General features: G+C 46.1%; 1 protein-coding gene and 1 long non-coding RNA gene across 3 annotated transcripts in view; one reads left to right on the top strand and one right to left on the bottom strand.

The window, feature by feature from the left end:
• Positions 1–18,859, top strand: part of CENPP (centromere protein P) — a 295,796-nt gene that overhangs the window by 140,215 nt on the left and 136,722 nt on the right. The window lies entirely within an intron of this gene.
• Positions 5,415–8,065, bottom strand: LOC142830998 (uncharacterized). The gene is made up of 3 exons (XR_012906584.2): positions 7,947–8,065; positions 6,158–6,335; positions 5,415–5,954 (listed from the first exon to the last, which is right to left on the bottom strand). It is a non-coding gene; the product is annotated as an uncharacterized LOC142830998 (long non-coding RNA).

Raw genomic sequence — 18,859 nt, 5'->3', positions numbered from 1 at the left:
CTTAGTATTGAAGAGTATGCCAGATAGGAAGTTGGGTACCATGCAAGACAGAAAAGCTTGCCCTTATGGGATTATAGCAACCCAACTAAGGAACGTGTCCAGTCTCTTCATGGGATAGTTTATATTTATTTAGCTAATGAAAGTACATATAATGGCATAGGAAAGGAACAGAAGATTGAATACAGCAAACGGGAATAGTAAGAAGGATGTCACTGAAAAGAAATTTTTTTTAAGAAGTCTTAAGTTCAAAAAACTTAAGTTCAAAAAAGGAAGGAAGCTATAAATAATATGGGCTGGACAGTCAAAGGAAGTAGCAGTGATTTCTTTGAGAGCAATTTATAAGATTTCAGGTTCCAGCCATTAACTTTCACAAAAATATTTTTTGCACCTATCCCCCCATTAGATTAATGGATGCTCCCTTTTGAAGCAAAAGAAGCTTTGTTTTCCCTGGGTGATTAACAAAATGTCAAGTCCAGTATGTAGCTATACTGGGAGAAGGACAGCAGACATTGGACATGGTTTAATTAGGCAGCAATTTTATTATTATATGTCTGGGAGTACCCAGCAGACAAAAGTGTACGGTACAGATATCTCTGATGATTTCAATATCTACCCGGGGGCTTCTGTCAGTGTCTCCCTCCCCGTTCCATCCTTCTATTCAGCCAACCTACTGCTTTCACTTTATCATCCCTATCCCCTTGGAATAAGGGTTAAGGTGAGTTATAAGGGAGTGATGGGTAGGCTCCCTTCTGTAGCAGCCATTGTTGCAGCGAACACCCTGAGTTTCACTCCTTTAACAAACACCTGCTTTAAATGAGGGATGTGAAATATTGTGTAATTGAATAGTTGTATAACTCCACGAAATCTTAGAGGTTATATGATTATTCAGTAGTCCCTAGGGATGGGACCAGCAGCCAGTGTGCTCCCAGCCCCACTCCTGGGGAGCCCCCAGCCACCCTGTGATGCTACCTTTGAAAACCAGCTTCCAGTGCAGACCAGCTGCCTGCCATCCCATGCAGTTGCCTCTAATAGAGGCAGCAGGGCGGGGTGGTAGCAGCGCCTGTTTTGTTTCAGGGGATCCAAGCTCACTGTGGACAGTGGCTGCCAATATAGGATGTGGCATGGCCTCTGTCTGCAGGGAGCTCAGGCCTGCTGTGAACAAAGGCTGCTTTGCCGTAGCCTTCCCTGACCCCCATCTGCGCTGCTGCCTCAGAGGCAGCAACGTGGGCCAAGGGGACAGGTGTTACTGCGGAACTGGTGCTGGGGGGCTGGGCTTTTAAGTCGGCTTCCCACAGCACCAGCTCCTACCTCCTCCCCCTGGCCCACCGCGCTGCCTCTGTAGGAGGCAGCAAGGGGAGGGGGAGGTGGGATCGCGGAGCCTGCATGTGTGGGGAGCGTGCTTGAAAGCCAACTCTCCATGCATGTTGGCTGCATCCTGCCCTTCTCTCCCTCCGCACTGCTGCCTCTCTATCAGAGGTAGCAGCATGGTGGTTAGGAGGGTGGGGAGGGGGAAGGCGGATCTGGTGCTTGTGGGGAGCTAGCTTTTAAGCCAGCTCCTCGTGGGCACCAGCTCCCACCCCTCCCACTCTTCCCCATTGCTGCCTCTGATACAGAAACAGCAAACAAGTGGGGGGGGGGGGATTGCAAGTGTAACTGGTGTAAGCTTGGGCCTATCGGATAGTCTTGTAGTTGTCTTTCTACATGATGACATCCCTACTTTAAATCCTTGACCAGGCTATGTGTCTGATCACTCTGTCCCCTCCCTATGGAGTACGTACGCTGGCCATCCACCACAAGGGGGCTCCAGCAATTAGCTGAACTCCTCTTCACCCCCACATACTAGTTGCAGAGGTGACTAGTTAGGGTGACCAGATGTCCTGTTTTTAACAGGCCAGACCTATATTTAAGCCCTCCTGTAGGTCTCCCTACCTTTTCTTAAAAATGAGCAGATTGTCTCATATTTTCAGTGTCTTCCATCTAGTGGGATCCTAGCTCTCCATTCACCCATCCACCTCCAAGTGGTGAGGGTGCAGTGGATGATGATGGCAGTGGGTGTGCAAGGCAGATCAGGCAAAGCTGTAGTGTGCGGGGCCGACTATTTCTTCTGCTGGTCTGTAAGTGCAGTCCCTACTGTATGCTTCTGTTGGGATACGCTGTCCCTTGATCACTCCAGCGCTCCCCCCAAGGCCCTTTCAAAGTTCCAACCTACTAACGCACCTGCACAATACGTTCGTGGTCCCTACCAGCATCCCTTATCGGCGTTCTGATTTGTGCGGCTGAAAGGAGGCTCATGAGGGGGTAGGGAGACTCGGGCCCACCTCACTCTGAGTCTCTGCCCAGGGCCCTAAAGACAGAGTGAATTCCCCTCTGTCTTTGCTGACGGGGCCTCCGCCTGCAACTCGTCAGCCCACAGGCCTCCTAACTGGCCCTGCTCTGGACCACTTCCTTTCCCCCTTTTATTCCTTCACAGGGTCGCCCTGGGAGCCTGAACCACTTCGCCACTTACCTCCCGGTAGCTGGGGCTCACAGGACTGCACAGCCCCCAGGTCCTCCACCCCTTTCCTTGCTGGCTCCCTTCCCTTTCTGCCTTCCTCCCTCTGACCCACGCCAGCATCTGGGATGATGCCTCCCATCACCTGGCCCCACCCTCTTCATTTACTGTGGCCTGGGCTGCGCCCGCGTCCCTGCCGCACACCAGGGTTTGCGGCACCGGCTCTCCGCACCATGCAGTGAAAGTGCAGGGCCTAACTGCCCCATCACAGCCTCCTTTTGGCCAGAGGGCCGCCCAGAGCCCATGTCCTGTTTCCAGCCATCACTGTCTGCTTGCTGCAGTGACTATGGAGTGTAGGCAGGTGGCTGGTTACATGTAATTTCTTCTGCCCTCCCATTGGTTCTTTACATGCTTCCCCTCTCCCTGTCCTCTCCCTGCAGTGCCTCTTCACCTTACCCAAACCCACTGCTCCTCCTCCATATCCCCCAGCAGGATGCATTTTCCTCTTGGTGGGATGCTTCCTGCTCCTGTCACCACGCAGAGAACCAGCCCCTGGTCAGATCATTCAGCTAGGCAACAGCCTTGCTGGCAGGCTCTGTCTTTCCCCCTCTGCCTCTGGCTGGGCTTGCTCCCAAAGAAAGCTCAAGATCCTCTGGCCCAGGATACTGGACAGTAGGAGCCAAGACTTGCACGTTCCAAAGCCCTGCACAGTGTTGGCAAAGGGAAACTTCTTCGTCACTTAGCTAAACTATGGAGTGGTGGGAGGAAGCCTTTTGGCACCCTGGCCCTGCAGGTTCTGCAGCAGCCCCCCAGGCAGGGGCTTAGAGCCCTCTTCATACACTGCTCCCACCCTAAGTCCTGCCCCTTGGCCGCATGAGGCGTTCTGCCTCCTAGGCTCCCTTCCTTGCTGAGCCACCTCCCTGGCTGGGTTCTCTGATGTCCCTGCAGCCAGGGTCCCTGGGCTCTAGTGCACAATGTGTCCTTAGGGCTTAACCCCTTCTTGTCCATGCTGTAGCCAGGGGACAAGGGTGGTTGGGTTATGTCAGTGACCAGCAGCAGCTTGGAGGTGTTAGCTATGGACAGGAAGTTTCAAGCTTATTCTAGTCACAGTGGAGCAGGGTGGGTTGTGGTTGCAGGGGGTGGAAGAGATGATCTCTGCAAAGACATGGGCCAAATCATCCTTATCCCACCACTCCTATCCCCTGTGGCTCCTTCCCTTCCCTCCCGCCCAGTATTGAAAGGCTGATGCTGACCGTGTTCTAGTTATGGACATTAAATTTCAATTAATCAGGTAGTCGACGGAATTTCCACAGCTACTCGATTAGTCGATAAGGGGGTCAATCACTATCTTACTGCACCTCTCCCTTTGAAATGTCCTTCAAAGGGAGAGGAGCAGCAGTCAGGACCAGCACAAGCAGGATTTCTTCAATCCCAGCACATGCTGTTCCTCTGCTGCCCTCTGTGGATACGGTGCTGGAGGGAACCATTCTTCAACTGGTGTCCCTGTGGGTACTTTGCTCTAGGTCAGCAGTTCCCAACCTTTTCCAGATGGGGACCCACTTTGACAATTCAGGAAGATTTGGGTGACCCAAGGCAATTAAAAAACGGGGGAGGGGTGAGAAGGGGGGCAGTGCCATAAGTAGCTAATTTTGCACCTGAGGCAAGAATATAAAATTGTGCCCCCTTCTGTTTATCTATTCATAGTAGTTATTTCATAGAAAAACTGAAAATACATGAATAATAAAATAACAACACTACATTTATTTGAGTTGTGGTGGGAGAAAGATACTTGTCCCCAAACTGCCCCTCCCCCCCCCCAGCTTAAACCCCACACTCAGGGGCTGGGAGTCTCACTCAGAGCATCACGCTCAAGGGCTGGAGGGGCTGGGAGTCTCACACGCAGGGGCTGGGACTCTGGGCCTGGGAGTCTCACAGGTGTTACAAAAATATTAGAAACATAATACACATTATTCAAAAAACCAAGTAAAATTTAGTATTTTACCAAACAGTTTCACCTGAACTTAAATGAATGGGATGGTTGAGCTTGCATTTGCTGTGCAAACTGCTGTATCCTCAGACTTGATGTGGCACCCCCCAGCACTGTCCCAGCCTCTTCCCCCCTCCCCCCCCGCAGGCTCCCAAACACAGTCCTAGCCCCTATCCCAGCCCCCCCATGGCTGCAAGCTGGGGTGGAAGGACTTTGCCCTGGCCTGGACACCTGGCTCCCAACCCCCACTCCTACCTGAGGCGGGCACTGCTTCTTCTTTGCATTCCTTAGCATTCGAACTTTCCTCCCCCCGTGTCCAGGGATATTTCCTTACTTCAGTGGATCGGGATCTACTGGTCGATCTTGGAGCCTCTCACAGTGATCCTGACTGGTTTGGCTAAGAGGCTATCAAGTGCTGGTACTTCAGCTGCCCCTCTCCCCACTACTGTGCACCTCCTGCCCTTTGCCTAGGAGCTTCCCCCCACCCTCGGGAGACTCCTGCTTGTGGTACAGAGCAGGGAAGGGAGAGGAGGGTGCTGATGTCAGGGTGCCCCTTCTTCCACCCTGTATTCTATCTCCACAGAATGGGGAGAGGGGGACGACAGGGCCTGGGGTAGAAGGAGTTTGCTGGCTGCTTTTGAGAGTGGTGCAGGGCCAGGGCAGGGATGAGCCTGCCTTAGCCCCACTACACTACCACCCAGTAGCCACCTGTGGTAAACAGTGTCCAGCTGGAGCCAGCTTCGAACCCATGCCCCAGTGATGTACCCCTCTCTACACTCCAAGCCCCTGCCCTAGCCCTGACCCCCCTGACCCAAACTCCCTTAAAGAGCCTGCACCCTGAACCCCCTCCTACACTCCAACTCCCTGCCCCAGACTCGGCCCAGAGCCCCCTCACACTCCAAATCCCTTAGCCCAAGACCAGAGTCTGTGCCCCAACCCTCTGCCCTGCCTGGTGAAAGGGAGGGAGAATGGGAGGACGGAGAGAGCAGGGGCAGGGCCTCAGAGAAGGGGCAGGAAGGAGGTGGGCAAGGGTATTTGGGTTTGAGGTAGAACCTGTATTGCACTTAAATTCAAAAAGTGATCTCTTGCTTAAAAGGTTGGAGACCCCTGCCTTACTCTGCTCTGAGTCACTGAAATGGTATTTAATTCAATTGATTGGTTTAACTGCCTGAAGGTTGTTAAACCAATTAAGTTGGGTACCACTTCAAGTGAATGGTTCCTTTAGACTAAGCCAGCTGTGGAGCTGACCTGTTCAAATGTGTGAATAGCTCCTTTAAGAGCGCCACCTGGAGAGACACTTGGAAATGTGATGGCGACACATATTTGGGTCCTGACCCATAGGTTGGAAAACCCTGCTCTAAGTGTTGGTACATCTACACACCAGCAATCAAATATTTTTTCTGACAGTGCTTGGCCGCTTTGTGCATGCTCAGTTGCCATCTCATGGAGCCTCTTGTAGTCTTGAAGCCTTCAGCCCTGAAAACCAAGAAAAACTACTTTAAATCCATTTATTTCCTCACCTAACCATAATTGTAACTCCCTTTTATATATCTTTTATTAGTAATTCTTTCCATTCCCATCTGACTCCTCCCTTCCCTCCCACCTCCCAGAGCCCCACTCCCCATTTAACTATAGTCATCATGCCTGCCTCCCCTGGGTTCAAGAAGAGTAACACTTACTGAGATGCAATGTCAGTCTCCAGTGAACACCTTGTATATCAGGAGCTTGGGAGAAAGCCATATTCTGCAGAGCTGTTTGCAAGGTGAGATGATGGAAAAGCTCCATTTCAAAATGATACTCCTCAAAAAATTATTACAGCCAACCGAAAACAACTTCTGCATAATTCTCAGACATTTTCTGGAAAAGACAAGGGTCAAACTTCTAGCAGTTCTAAGAAGAAAACCTTTGCATCTCCAGCCTAGAACTCTCACAAGATGAAAGCTTCCCTGGTGAGATCCCTGCCCTCAGTCCTGAGTTTTTTCGAGAGTCAGACCATGGAGATACAGGGCACTACTGGCACTGCCTTGACAGAGATGCCAATGGCCTTGAAACATACTGAATTGGAGCCAAGACTAAAAAATCCTGTCCATGATACCGCCGATGCTGACTTGTAATTCGGCACCAAAGCAGATGTGCCATCTTTATAGGTACTGACCCAGACCTTGATACTGACAAACATCTCAACCGGCACCAACCACTACCAATAAAATGGTGCAAACCAAGGCAACAGCAGTGGTCATACATAGAGCATTCTTGCTACAGGCTTCCAGGACTCTAGAGAGCTACAAATGAAGGTAGAACAAGTTCTATTCTATAAGACATGTCTGTTTTCATAAAAAATGGATGAAGTTCTTCAAACCGTGAAGGATTCTTGAGTCACATTATGTACCCTGGGAATCTATAACCTCACCAAACAAAAGTTGATGCCATATGCTGTACCAGAGATCTCATACCACATCCTACAACAGATAACACCAATGACCTTTCAACTAAAGAACAAAATAATGTCCACAAAAACCTAGACCACCACATGAACAGGCCAGTAAAACCGAGTCTTCAACTTCAAAACTGCAGCTTGGAAAAATTGTGCCAGGTTCCGAAAATCCTCTCCCTAATACCAGAAATAATGGACCCTCCCAACCATTTATTTGGCCACCATATATATCCTCTTTTCCACGCATGGGCCAATATAACATCAGACCAGTGGGTACTGGATATCATATCCACCTGTCTTACTCTCTCCCCATCCCTTTTCAGGGACCTCTCTCACAAGCACCTCTTACAATTAGAAGTACATCACATCCTTCAAATAATAGGTGTGGTCCCTTACAGCAGGAAGGGTTATTTCTCCAACTACTCTCTCTCTCGCGGAAAAAAAATGGAGGATGGAGACCAATTCTAGATTTCAGAAAGCTCAACAAAGTTGTACACTGCCAGAGGTTCAGTGTGGTCACTCAAGCAGCACTAGACAGGGCAGACTGGTTTTCAGCCCTTGACCTTCAGGACACACACTTCCACATTACACTCCAACCTGCATACAGATGTTTCCTCAGATTCGTGAAAGGCTCCCAAACACTATCAATATCAGGCAACAAAACTGGTTAAAGGTAACTGGCTAAGCGAAATGGTCAACATTCCATTTTCTCATCTCTTCCAGCAGCATAATAGTTAAGAATTGCAATATTACATTTTGTACAGAACTGTTCACAGTTTATAAACAAACTGTCTGTTGGCAGCATATGTTGTTGAGCTAATCTGAATGGGATGTTTTTCAAGGCTTATGTTAGCCAGCTAGTTAAAGAGAGTTGAAATACAGGATAATATTTTTTTTCAAAATGTTTGCTACTTTTGGAATTCTTTTAAAAAATTTATCAGTTTTCCTTCTTGCTTTTATACTTAAATTAGACATGCTGTAATCAATCTGAGATGATTCATTGAACATGTATGGTGAATGTTATAAACTCTTACCGGGTTATTTGAGACACTGGTCTGTGATACGTGGCACGTGGAATTCAAGCCAACTTTTCATTTACTGCAGAGCTTTTCCATATGTTTTCTGTTAGCAGCTTCACTCTCAAACCTCAAGTCTCCCCAGAAAAGAACCAAAAAAATAAGTCTTTCCGAACAAAACAAATGTAAAAAATGGTGCTTTCATTCATTTCAAGTAATCATCACTTCTGTTGTCATACATTTTTAAAAGTTATAACAAAAGAATCACTACATAACTGTGGAAAAATTTCCATGTACCTAAGTTTCCATTTTCTTTTCCTAGCTATGATGTGCTTTATATTTTTATGGCTCTCTAAATACCACATTGCATTTTAATTTAAAATAAAAAGTCATTTTTCAATCTGTGGAACAGTGATCAAGGCTAAAAAACATCTAAATTATATCAATGTGAAGTTCCTACATCTCTTCAGTTAAAACTTTTGTTCAGAGTTAATGCTTATGTTACAAAAGGGGAGTTTTTTCTTAATTTTTTAAAAAAGGGCAATGATACTGACATTTGTAAGTGAATACAGGGCATCCAGTGGCATACTGTTCAGTTTTAGCTTTCTGGTCCATCTTCCTTTAGGCATTTAAAATAGCTTTTATTAATGCCAAAGGTGTACTATAGCTTCTGCTCTTTTGCATAGTTTTTATAGTTTAAATCAGGGGTAGGCTTGCTTGGATCTAGCTCTTCCAGCATTGGGGAGCCCATGGGGCTAGAGCACACAAAATCTACTAGTCCTCCCCCCTCACCCTTCTCCCCCACGGCTCTGGTGTGTAAGGAGAATGTGCTAAGTCTTTCTCCACAGTTGGGGGCCATGTCAGTGGGGGTGTGTGTGTGTTTTGTTTTTTGCTTCTCTTTTGTGTGTAGCCCCCGACTGATTTTTCTGTAGGTCAGGAGCCCCCAACCCAAAAAAGGTTCCCCACCCTGGTTTAAATTTAGAACAGTTGCAAAATTATTTAGTACAATATGAGGTATGCCTTTTAAGCCTGAAATGGAAGATCCATTTTATTAAGACATCCTTGTTATCTTAGATTTTAATTATATATGAAAAATAAATAAATATCATAGATATTCACAGACTCCTAGATTATAGTGGGATCAAAAAATCCACTCAAATAATCCAATCTGACCTAAATCAGAGTAGAAGCATGGCTTTGGCTAAATAATTGCTGAATTGTTCACAATGAATAACATTTGTGAGTGTTTTAGTATATAAAATAAAGCTGGTTTGTTTAATTCAGTGCTATGTCACTGAAAAGTTATTACTGTGTGCATGCAGGAGGGGCATCCGAGCAATGTGGGGGGGGGGGGTGAATCGATTCCGTGATCCTGGAAGGGGTGGAGCCTTGGTCCGAAGGGATGGAGCTGGGGCAGCCAGTCCTCAGCACTGTCCGTGCCGTGCCTTGCCTTGCCCTCCAGCCAGCTGGAGTGCACAGCGTGGGGCTCTTGGGTGTGTGGCTTGGCACTCCAGAAACAACTCCAAAGGCCCCGGGGTTCTGGCTGCTGCCACTGCCACAGTAGCACAGGCAGCTGGCCTCCCCCTCTCTTGCCCCATCAGTGGGTCTGTGTGGATATGGTGGTAGGAGAAGTTTCTTCTTAGAAGCTATGTGGCAGATCTGAAGGTTTTTTTTAAACTAAACATATGTTTGTGGAGAATGCTTTTTAACTGATTAGTATAAGGGAGAATGAATATAGACAGAACCGTAGAGTTAACAGTAGTTTACAACGTTTTCCACACCTCCCAAAGCTGAAAGACCTTTGGGAAACCAATCTGAGGCTTCATCTGCATTGCACGGTTCTTGTGCAGAAGCACGTCCAGACCTCAAAGCACATCACAAAAGCGATGTGCTTTTGCGCAAGAGAGCGTCCACACTGCATGGACTCTCTTGCGCAAGAAAGCTCTGATTGCCATTCACAGAGTGGCCATCAGAGCACCTGTGCTTTTGCCGATAGGGGTTTCTTGTGCAAAAACTCCTGCAGAGCGTCCACACCTGCCTTTTTGCGCAAGAACTGTAGCGCAAAAAGGAGTTATTTCTCGTGGGGAAAGGAATAACTCTACTGGCAAATGCCCTCTATTCTGCCGATTTACTTGTACAAAAACATGCTTGAGGTGTGGACACTCTGCTGGTTTTTGCGCAAAACCAGCCATTTTTGCACAAAAACTTTGTAGTGTAGACATAGCCTTACCCTTTTTCTCAAGCTTGCCATGAACAAGATGTTAGAGGTCTGAACATCTTAATGATAGGTATTCCAGTCCCTTGGGTAGTCCTTGACATCCACCATATTTTGGGAATGTTGGTGTATATGTTAACAAGAGGGTACTTCCTATACTTTTTTAGGCTATATTTATGTATACTTATGGTTGCACGTGGAATATCTATGCTGTATATCCCCTTAGCATGGCAGTGTAGACAATGAAGCACTATGGAGTCGAGTAAAGTTATCATTATCATGCTCAAATCTTAGGATGTTTACCCTATATGGTTCCTGATATTCTCAATCAGTGCCTCCCATGTTTATGCTGCTAATTTTAACAGTGTATTGTCCTGCTGGAGGCTTTTTCTGCGGGGCGTTTTTAGATTTCAAAGGCTGAAGTGGCTGCAATGGGAACACAGGTGAGCAGGGGATTGCTTTAGTTTCCACTCATGCTGTTTCCCCACTGTGTCCATGCCCCCTCTATGGACATGATGCTGGGGGAAGCTGGTTTTTAACTCCTGTTCCCTCCCCCCTTTCTGCCTCTCTCTGACAGTCAGCAAGCGGGGGGCAGAGAGGGAGGGGGGACAACTAGTTGAGTCACTACTTGACTAGTCACTTACATCCCTAATACAAACCTGACTGTGAGATAACATGTAGAAACAAGAATATTATTTTTACTTTTGTTGCAGTTAGTGGCCAATTAGAATCATTATCCTGATGTGGCATAGAGCACTGTGTTTCAAAAGTCATGCAGTGTAACCCGCTAAATCATGTTTTTTTTAACTTCTATTTTTAACGATAGAACACCTGTGCTCAGGCACTTTGTCAAGTCTGTTTATATATTTAAGAAATGTGCATCTCTCTGTCTTTCTGTGTTTGAGTCTCTTCAGGAGCTCCTCCTAAATGGTAAGAGCCAGGATAGGGTTGCCTGAAGGTTTAACCAAAAATAACGAACACTCCCCCCCCCCCCAAAAAAAAAACAGGGAAAAAATTTGTTGAGGGGGGGAAGGGGGAGAGACAAAGTTGTTGGGGGGGGGGGGGAGGCCCAGAGAGTTAAGCAAAAACAAAACAAAAAACCCAGCATGGCCCCTTTAAGAAATACCTCTTGTTTTCCTGCTCCGAGCCAGAAGACAGCTCCCCTGCGGAGGGGGGTGGGCTGGGCCTGGTTACTGAGTGTGTGTGTGTAGGGTTGCCAGGTGTCTGGTATCTTTGCCTTCTGGCAGGGGAAAAAAAATCAAAAAATACCGGATATTTTAGGTGTCAATACCAGCCACCTGGCAACCTTAAGCCAGGACCGCCAAATTTGGTGTGCAGCTTCCTTTAATCCCAGCTTAAAACAAGGCCAGGATTTGGCTGTGCCAAGAAAATGGGAAGTGCTAGGAATGGGACTGTTTCCATAACATGGAAAGGGAGAGGGAAAAGAGAGGAAGGACATGAAAGGGAGGCGCACAGACATCAGGGCCATGATACTGAGAGGCAGTGGAGAGCTATGTGCAGAGTGGCCACTGGGGCAACCACACTACAGCAAGCCTAGAAATCTGCCATTTTGCCTGCACCAGATTAGGTAGGTAGACTCCCTTCCCTCTCAGGTCCCTTGGCTGCAGCGCTGGAAGGAAGGGGTGCTGGGCGGTGACAGAAAGCCTCTGACAACAGGGGTGGGGAGGCTAGAGGAGGAGAAAAGGCCCCGCTGGTTGGGGTGGGAGAGAAAGCCCTGCCAGATGGGACCCCCTACTCCGAGCGCCTCCTCATCCCCCAACCTTCACTCTTGCACCTCCCAACCCTCACTCCTCCATGTCCCTAGCCTCCTGCTTTGCCCCACTACATCCTCAAGGTCCTCCTCTGACTCCTGCACCCCCCCATACCACCAGCCCCCTGCCCTGAAGGACCCACGCAATATCATATTTTTAAAATCTGCTATTTTTCCATAATGAGTTGTTCCTTTAAAACTGGAGTCAGGTACTGATGAGGAAGAAAGGGAGTGGCATGGCTGAAGCTTGTCTTAATTTTGAATTATCTTGATTTTATATTTTTTAATAATAAATGTGTTTGTCATGGCAGTTTGGGTTCACTACATAGAAATGTATTTTGTGTTTGCCCTCTTTTTCAAGGCAGATTTAAAATAAATCCTTGTCACTGTATATTGCACATGTGATGTATACAAATTGAGTGTATTTCTCAGATTAAATGTGTAGGTTGGAATCAAGACTTCATAGTATTTTGAAATAGCTTTTTAAAAATGTGCACTGTTTTATTTAAAACGTGTAGTTACTTGATTGATGGAAGTACCTAGCTCTTCTGTAGCATTTTACATCAACAGATCACAAATTTCCTTACAAAAGAGGCTGATCAGTATCCATTCCCCCATTTTACTGATTGGGAAACTGAAGCATAGAGGCCAAAAGACTTGTCATGGTCACTTGGCAGGCTAATGGCAGAGCAGGGAATAGAATCTAGGTCTCCTAAATCCTAATCCAGTATCCTAATGACTAGGCTAACCTATCAAATGAACTTAAAGTCTTTAAGAGATGTATACAGTACTATTTTGACTGCTACAATACAGGAGATCATGTTTTTTGTTTTCTTTTGTTTCTTATTGCATTAACTTATTTTTCTTACTATTTACAGAAGTACTGCTCTGCTTGATATATTGAGATTAGGCTGCCATCCTCTGGTGGAATTTTGGTAACTGTGCTGTAAGGAATTGATACATTCAAAGAGAAAAATCTGTAGGCTTTTTATAAGACTGTTTTAGGAACACAGTTGTTTGTAGAAAATGTGTTTTACATGAGATATTGTATGGCGTTTGGTGCATACAGGACTAAGAACTGACTATCAAAGCAAAATGTTTAAATAAAAGTGTGTGTTGTGGGATGAGATTACTGTATTTTAAACACATGTCCTGCTGGCAGGGTACAACAGAATACATCAGTAAAGATAAGAAGTATTTATTTCAGGCATGCTTAGGCTTTTTCACGGGTGCTTACACCTGTGGACAAAAAACTGGGAGGTAGTTTCCACCCTACTTTTTGGTATCTTTCTGCTTTGTCCTAGATGAGACTAGTCAGGAATTAGTTAGTTTAAAAAATGGCTGGTTTTTTCATTTGGGTTCTGAGCGTTGATGGGCTAGTGCAACAGTTCTCAAACAGTGTGTCGGGACCCCCCGGTGAGTCAGGCCCAATATTCATGAGGTGAACAGGGCTGCCTGGTGCTGAAGCCTAAGTCCCTCCAACAGTGGCTGAAGCCAAAGCCCCTTGGTGGCAAGACTCAGGCTTTAGTTTTGGCTTCAGGCCTTGGTAGCAAGGTTTTGGCTCACCACCTAGGGCAGTTGGCTCAGGTGGGCTCAGTCTTCCATTACACTTCCTGAAGTCTTGTAGAATTTTTTGTTGTCAGACGAGGGTCACAGTGCAATGAAGTCCGAGAATTGTGAGAGTGTATAATAAGCTGCTAATTAGAAATGTGATACATCTCCACCCTCCAGAAATTAACACTTGCGTTTTGCAGGTGTTCAGCATTAGAGATTTTTGGGTTTGTGATTGTTCTATCATATGTAGGTGTCATGTGGCGCAGGCCCCCCAGTAGCCTCAGTGCCCCCTGACTGTCTTCACATGGCCCATCTCAGGGCGAGTTACAGTCGGTATGGGTTGCTCATCATCGGCTTTACAGCAGTTTATACTGGCCCTTTAAACAGGCCGAGTCTACAACAGATTCTCGTCGTAGCTGGGCACCCCCCAGTAGGGGGATCCGGGCCCACCCTACTCCACCGGGTCCCGGCCCAGGGCCCTGCGAGCAACCAGGTATAGGGTCACTCCCTCGGTGGGGGCTAGCTAGCCAAACCCACCAAGTCTCTCGGGCTAAGAGGGACGCCTCCCGCTCCTGCCCTGGGCCACTTCCTACCTGGCCTTGCCCAGCTGGCTGCGATCTCCAGGCCAACGTCCCCTCGGCAGGTAGTCTCCAGGTGACACCCACTCGCCTCCGCTTTCCTCCAGGCCTCTCCTGGAGTCCCTGGCAACTGCTGAGGGAGAGCTTCCCTCTCCCGTTCCTTTCCTGTAGCAGTATCCCTCTCAGGAGCTCTTGCTGCCTCTGCAGTCAGCCCTTTTTCCTCTCCAGCAACCGGGCCTCTCCTTTTATAGCTGGCAGCTGGGCTCATTAACCTAACCATCTCAGCTGGTCTTCCAGCTTCCCTCAGGCTTGGGCCTGAGCCTTGGGCTTAAAGGCCCAGTGCAGGGCAGGCGCCCTGTCACAGTAGGCTTATAACAGAGAGGGATAATCTAGGTATAATTGTTAACTACATTTTTGTATTGTAACCTTTATGGTGTATTGTGATCTTCATTTGGTATCATTTGCTGAACATTTGTCTAAACTTGGTTATTACAGTGTATTTCAAGCAGATACCATGCCCAGGAAAGGGCTTTGACATGTATTTCAAGTAAAGCTGGGTATTTGACCTATCCAAAAACAATTGGTCTATTGAGTGATTGAATATTTTATAGCAGTAATTTATTAGAACAGTAACAATAAGGAGTAAGACTTCATGTTCTTCAATAGGCTTTACCTTAAAGAGACTTGTGCCTAATCACAAACAATGGGTTTCGTAACCGAGTTACATTAACTCAGAAATACTCAGAAATTAACCGAGCTAAGGGGCTGAGGAGTTCACAATGGGAGTGTGGAGACCTGTATCTGAAGGTAGAGTTTAGACAAGAAGTTGGTGCTTGGGCTGCGACTGTGCCTTAGTGAATTATTTGGGTCTAGGGACACTGACTAGATTCAGCTTAGACCCAATTGATTTTTAGATGTCAATAGACCCACCACTGAGTCTCACATACAACAAACTAATGACTGTTCAGAGGGGACTAAGACAGGCTGGATTTTTTTCCTTTGCAGCAGGATTTTTTTCCTTTGCAAAGAATAGCTTTGTTTGTGGGTAATTCACATTCTTCTAGTACATTTAAGTAGATTTTAATAATCAAGGCTTGCCTGGAATATAGTTAATTATTAGCAGCAATAGCCACTTGCTATATAATTGATTAGGAACTGCTGATTTAATTGGTTCATTGTTGAGCCTTGTTTGATATGAGCTTTCTACTAAAAAAAAATCTCAGCAGATACATAGTCACACACACCGCAATGTGGGGCGGCAGCTGGCTTTCTGGGAGACGGTGTGTGCTGGAAGCTGGCTTTTAAACTGGCTCCCAGTGTGTATCAGCTCCTACCTACCACCTTGCTCCCGGGAAGCTGTCTGTCGCCCCATTTTATTGCCTTCGATATAGCCTACTCTCAGTGCACTCCGGCTCCTGCCTTCAACCCAGCTCTCTGGGAACCGGTACATGCCGGCTTTTAAGACTACTCCCTCATACTGCATACTGGCTCCCTCATTCAGCCTTGCTCCCAGAGAGCTGGCTGCCACCGCCATGCTGCTGCCTCTGATATAGTGGTAGCAGCGCGGGGCAGCAGCCAGCTCCCCAGAAGCAAGCTGGGAGCCTGCATGTAACCATTAATGGTAATCAAAAAGACCAGGATTATTGGTTAACACTTTAAACAGTTATACTTTTACATACGTAGTAGGAAATTCTGATACTAGTTGATTCACATCCATATTCCATCTAGTTATGTATACTGTCTCTGACAGTGCCATTGTTAGGTACTTAAGAAAAAGTTGCAGATAAACTTGCATAAAATAGATATGGGATAATCTGTCTCCTTCTAATCCAAGTAGTTACTATAGCATAAAATATAATATTGGTTATAATGATAATAATGAGGGAGCTGGGGGCGCAGGGAGATTGAGGATAGATGGAAGTGGGGGCTGCCCCAGAAAAGTGACAGAACTGGGAGCCGGTGGTACAAAGAGGAATGGAAAGTTTGGAGGGTGGGGAGCAAAGACAGATCTGATGAAAAACTAGAGTGAAGGTTAGAAATGGGATTTTCTGGGCAAAGAGACTGGGGGGAGGGAAGAGAGAGAACTCTGACAGAGGCAGGTTGGAAAGGCATTGGTCAGACAAGATCAAGCGTGGTGTGTGGAATTATGCAGAAGAGAGACTGTGCTTATCAGTCATACCCTTTCTTCATAACCTAGTATGAACCCAAGATTCCTGAGTCTCACATTCCTCTGCTTCAAAAAATTATCTGTGCAACGCACAGGAAAATGCCTCATCCCACTGTAGGCCTGAACCAAATAAAAGATGACAACATGCTGCTATCAGTTACTTGGCAAGCTCAAGTGGCAGAAGTTCATGAGGATGAACAGTGTTGGTGTCAATATGATGCCACATGATGGAATTTCTTTTTTTCAGTTTGCTTTTTTAACAACCTAGAAATCTGAATACAAAAGCTATGTTAAAAGACAAGTATTAAAGCTGCCAAGTCAAGCTTTCAAAGTCAGGAACGGCAAGGTCAGACTAGATTAACCACAATGGCCCTGTATAGTTTTAAAATCTATTAAATTAACTCACTTGTGTTTTTGTGATTGATTCTATTTTGAACAGTTTTTCAATAAGTAACTGTTTTAAATGGATTTTCTATCTACTTTATTTAATCTGTTTTAGCATTTTTATAATGTGTAGTGGTATTTAAATGCCTTAAATGATGCCGCATTTAGTTACATTTGACAGCAGCAAACTTCTTAAGCACAGCCACTTTGCGGTTATTGGAAAGAGAATATTATACATAAGAGAACTATTCCACCTACCTACACATTATCTTTCACACTTGTATTTTAAAGTCATCATTCCTGTACTGTAAGTCCTTTATATGAAGTAGCCTCAGTTGTGTCCATGTAGGAAGGGTCAGGTCCGCCAAAGAGGAGAATTGTCTCAGGGCCTGGAGATTCAAAGGGGCCCAGAGCTCTGGGATACAGCCCGTTTGAATTGCCTTTGGGAGCACTGTTCTGCATGGCTCCGAGGGCTAGGTTGCAGGGAGGCACAGTCTGGCGGCACTAAGGCTGATTGCCCTCCGCCCTGCCTCTCCTGGGCTGTGTGGAGCCATGGCTCCCTCAAGTCCCACCCCACAGCCCAACATGGCTGTCAGTTCTGCTGGGAAGAATTAATGAAATCACTAAAACTCTGTTGGCCCCTTACAGGAGAGATCTAAGGGGAAGGAAGGAGAAGGCTTGCTTTCTCCTTCTGTTTCTGGCACTGTGCCCTGCTCCAGTTCCTTACTCCTGCCCTTATTCCTGCAAACACTGGCTTCTTCAAAGCATCTCTTAAAGGTGATGAGTTGGCTGCTTGTTGTAGCACTTAACTGGTTTCTCACTCTTGGTGATATAGTAAAAGAAAACATAATACAAAGAAAGCTGAAAAAGTACTGAGTACGTACTTTGACATACCTTCACAGATTATACATAGCAATATTTTGTGGCAGACCAAGGCAACAGGCTGCAGTAGTTTGATGGCGGGTGGGTGGGTAGATAGGTTCCTGTTCCCTACCAAGGCTGGTAGAGACTGCTGCCCAGCAATTATGACCAGCAGGCACCTGGGACTCTGAGGAGCAGGCTAATGAGACACCTGCAGCCAGTTAGGGCCTGTTTGTCCACTACAAAAGGTTCCCCTCAGGAAAAGAGAGGGAAAGGAGAGGAGTGACAGATGGGAGAGGAGGAAGTACAAGGTGGAAGAGAACTGAAGGCTACAATCGAGAGAAGTCATCATCTAGTGTACTGGGAGAAGGAACTGTGAGAGAGGTTGGGGAAGTGGCCCAGGGAAGGACTAATTTCTGTGGGGATAATGGCAGGAACCCCACTAATGGCCACTACCTAGGGCCCTGGCCCAGAACCTGGAGTAAGTGGCTGGAACCGGGTTTCCGTCAACCCTCTCTATGCCTGGTGGGCTGCCACCGGGGAAAAGGGGACTTGTGGACCATGGAAGGGTTTTCCCCTTCAAACTAGTGACTTGCCCCTGATGAAAAAGGCTCAGTAATCAGGGAACCTCTGAGAGAAGCAAGAGGCAGTGAAAGGTTCACCACGAACCTCTGAGAAGTACCAAAAATCCACCAGGAAGGGCAGGAAGAGCCTTGCCACAATTTATAATTGTGTACTGGGAGTATGTTTGTTTCAAAAATAATACTTAAGAAAATAATAATCTGAGTGGTGATGTTGTATATACTATCAATATTCCACTAAGACTAAAGGATACACCAAAGCATGACAATATAATTTGGCTTCAATTCAACATTTTTATTAGAAGACTTAAGTTTCATGGTATTCTTTAAGTTCATTTAATTTATGATGAATACGAGTAACAAATATACACTAAATAGACACATAAAATATCCATTTTATACAGTACTGTTGGTATTGCTTATTTTACATATTATCCACCATAAGCAGTTTTGTCAATTACATTTACATTATAAACTGCTTATTTTCAGCAATGTCGGAGTATTTTCAGATTATGAGTTACTATGAATGTGGTTTATGTAATGTCAAAAATGTAAAAGAAACTTATTTAAAATAAAGAACACGTTTACTGTGTCTGTGTACGTGCGTGCGTGCGTTCGCACGTGGGCAGGCCAGCCTAAAGAGGTTTTAATAAGAGCTCCTATTAAGCTTGTAGTATATGGTAAATTTTGAATGCTGCCTTTTAGTATTCAGAGAACACACCATTATATTTGCAGCAAAACACTGATGGACATTTTATGGTAAAAAGTTACAAGAATAAATACTAAAATATCAAGAGTTTTTAGGATTTCAACTCTAAGG

Source organism: Pelodiscus sinensis, chromosome 11 (assembly GCF_052426305.1).
Source record: "Pelodiscus sinensis isolate ZL-2025 chromosome 11, ASM5242630v1, whole genome shotgun sequence".
In the NCBI taxonomy this organism is placed as follows: Eukaryota; Metazoa; Chordata; order Testudines; family Trionychidae; genus Pelodiscus; species Pelodiscus sinensis.
The sequence above is the reverse complement of the archived record's forward strand: the minus strand, read 5'-3'. Positions and strand labels throughout refer to the sequence as shown.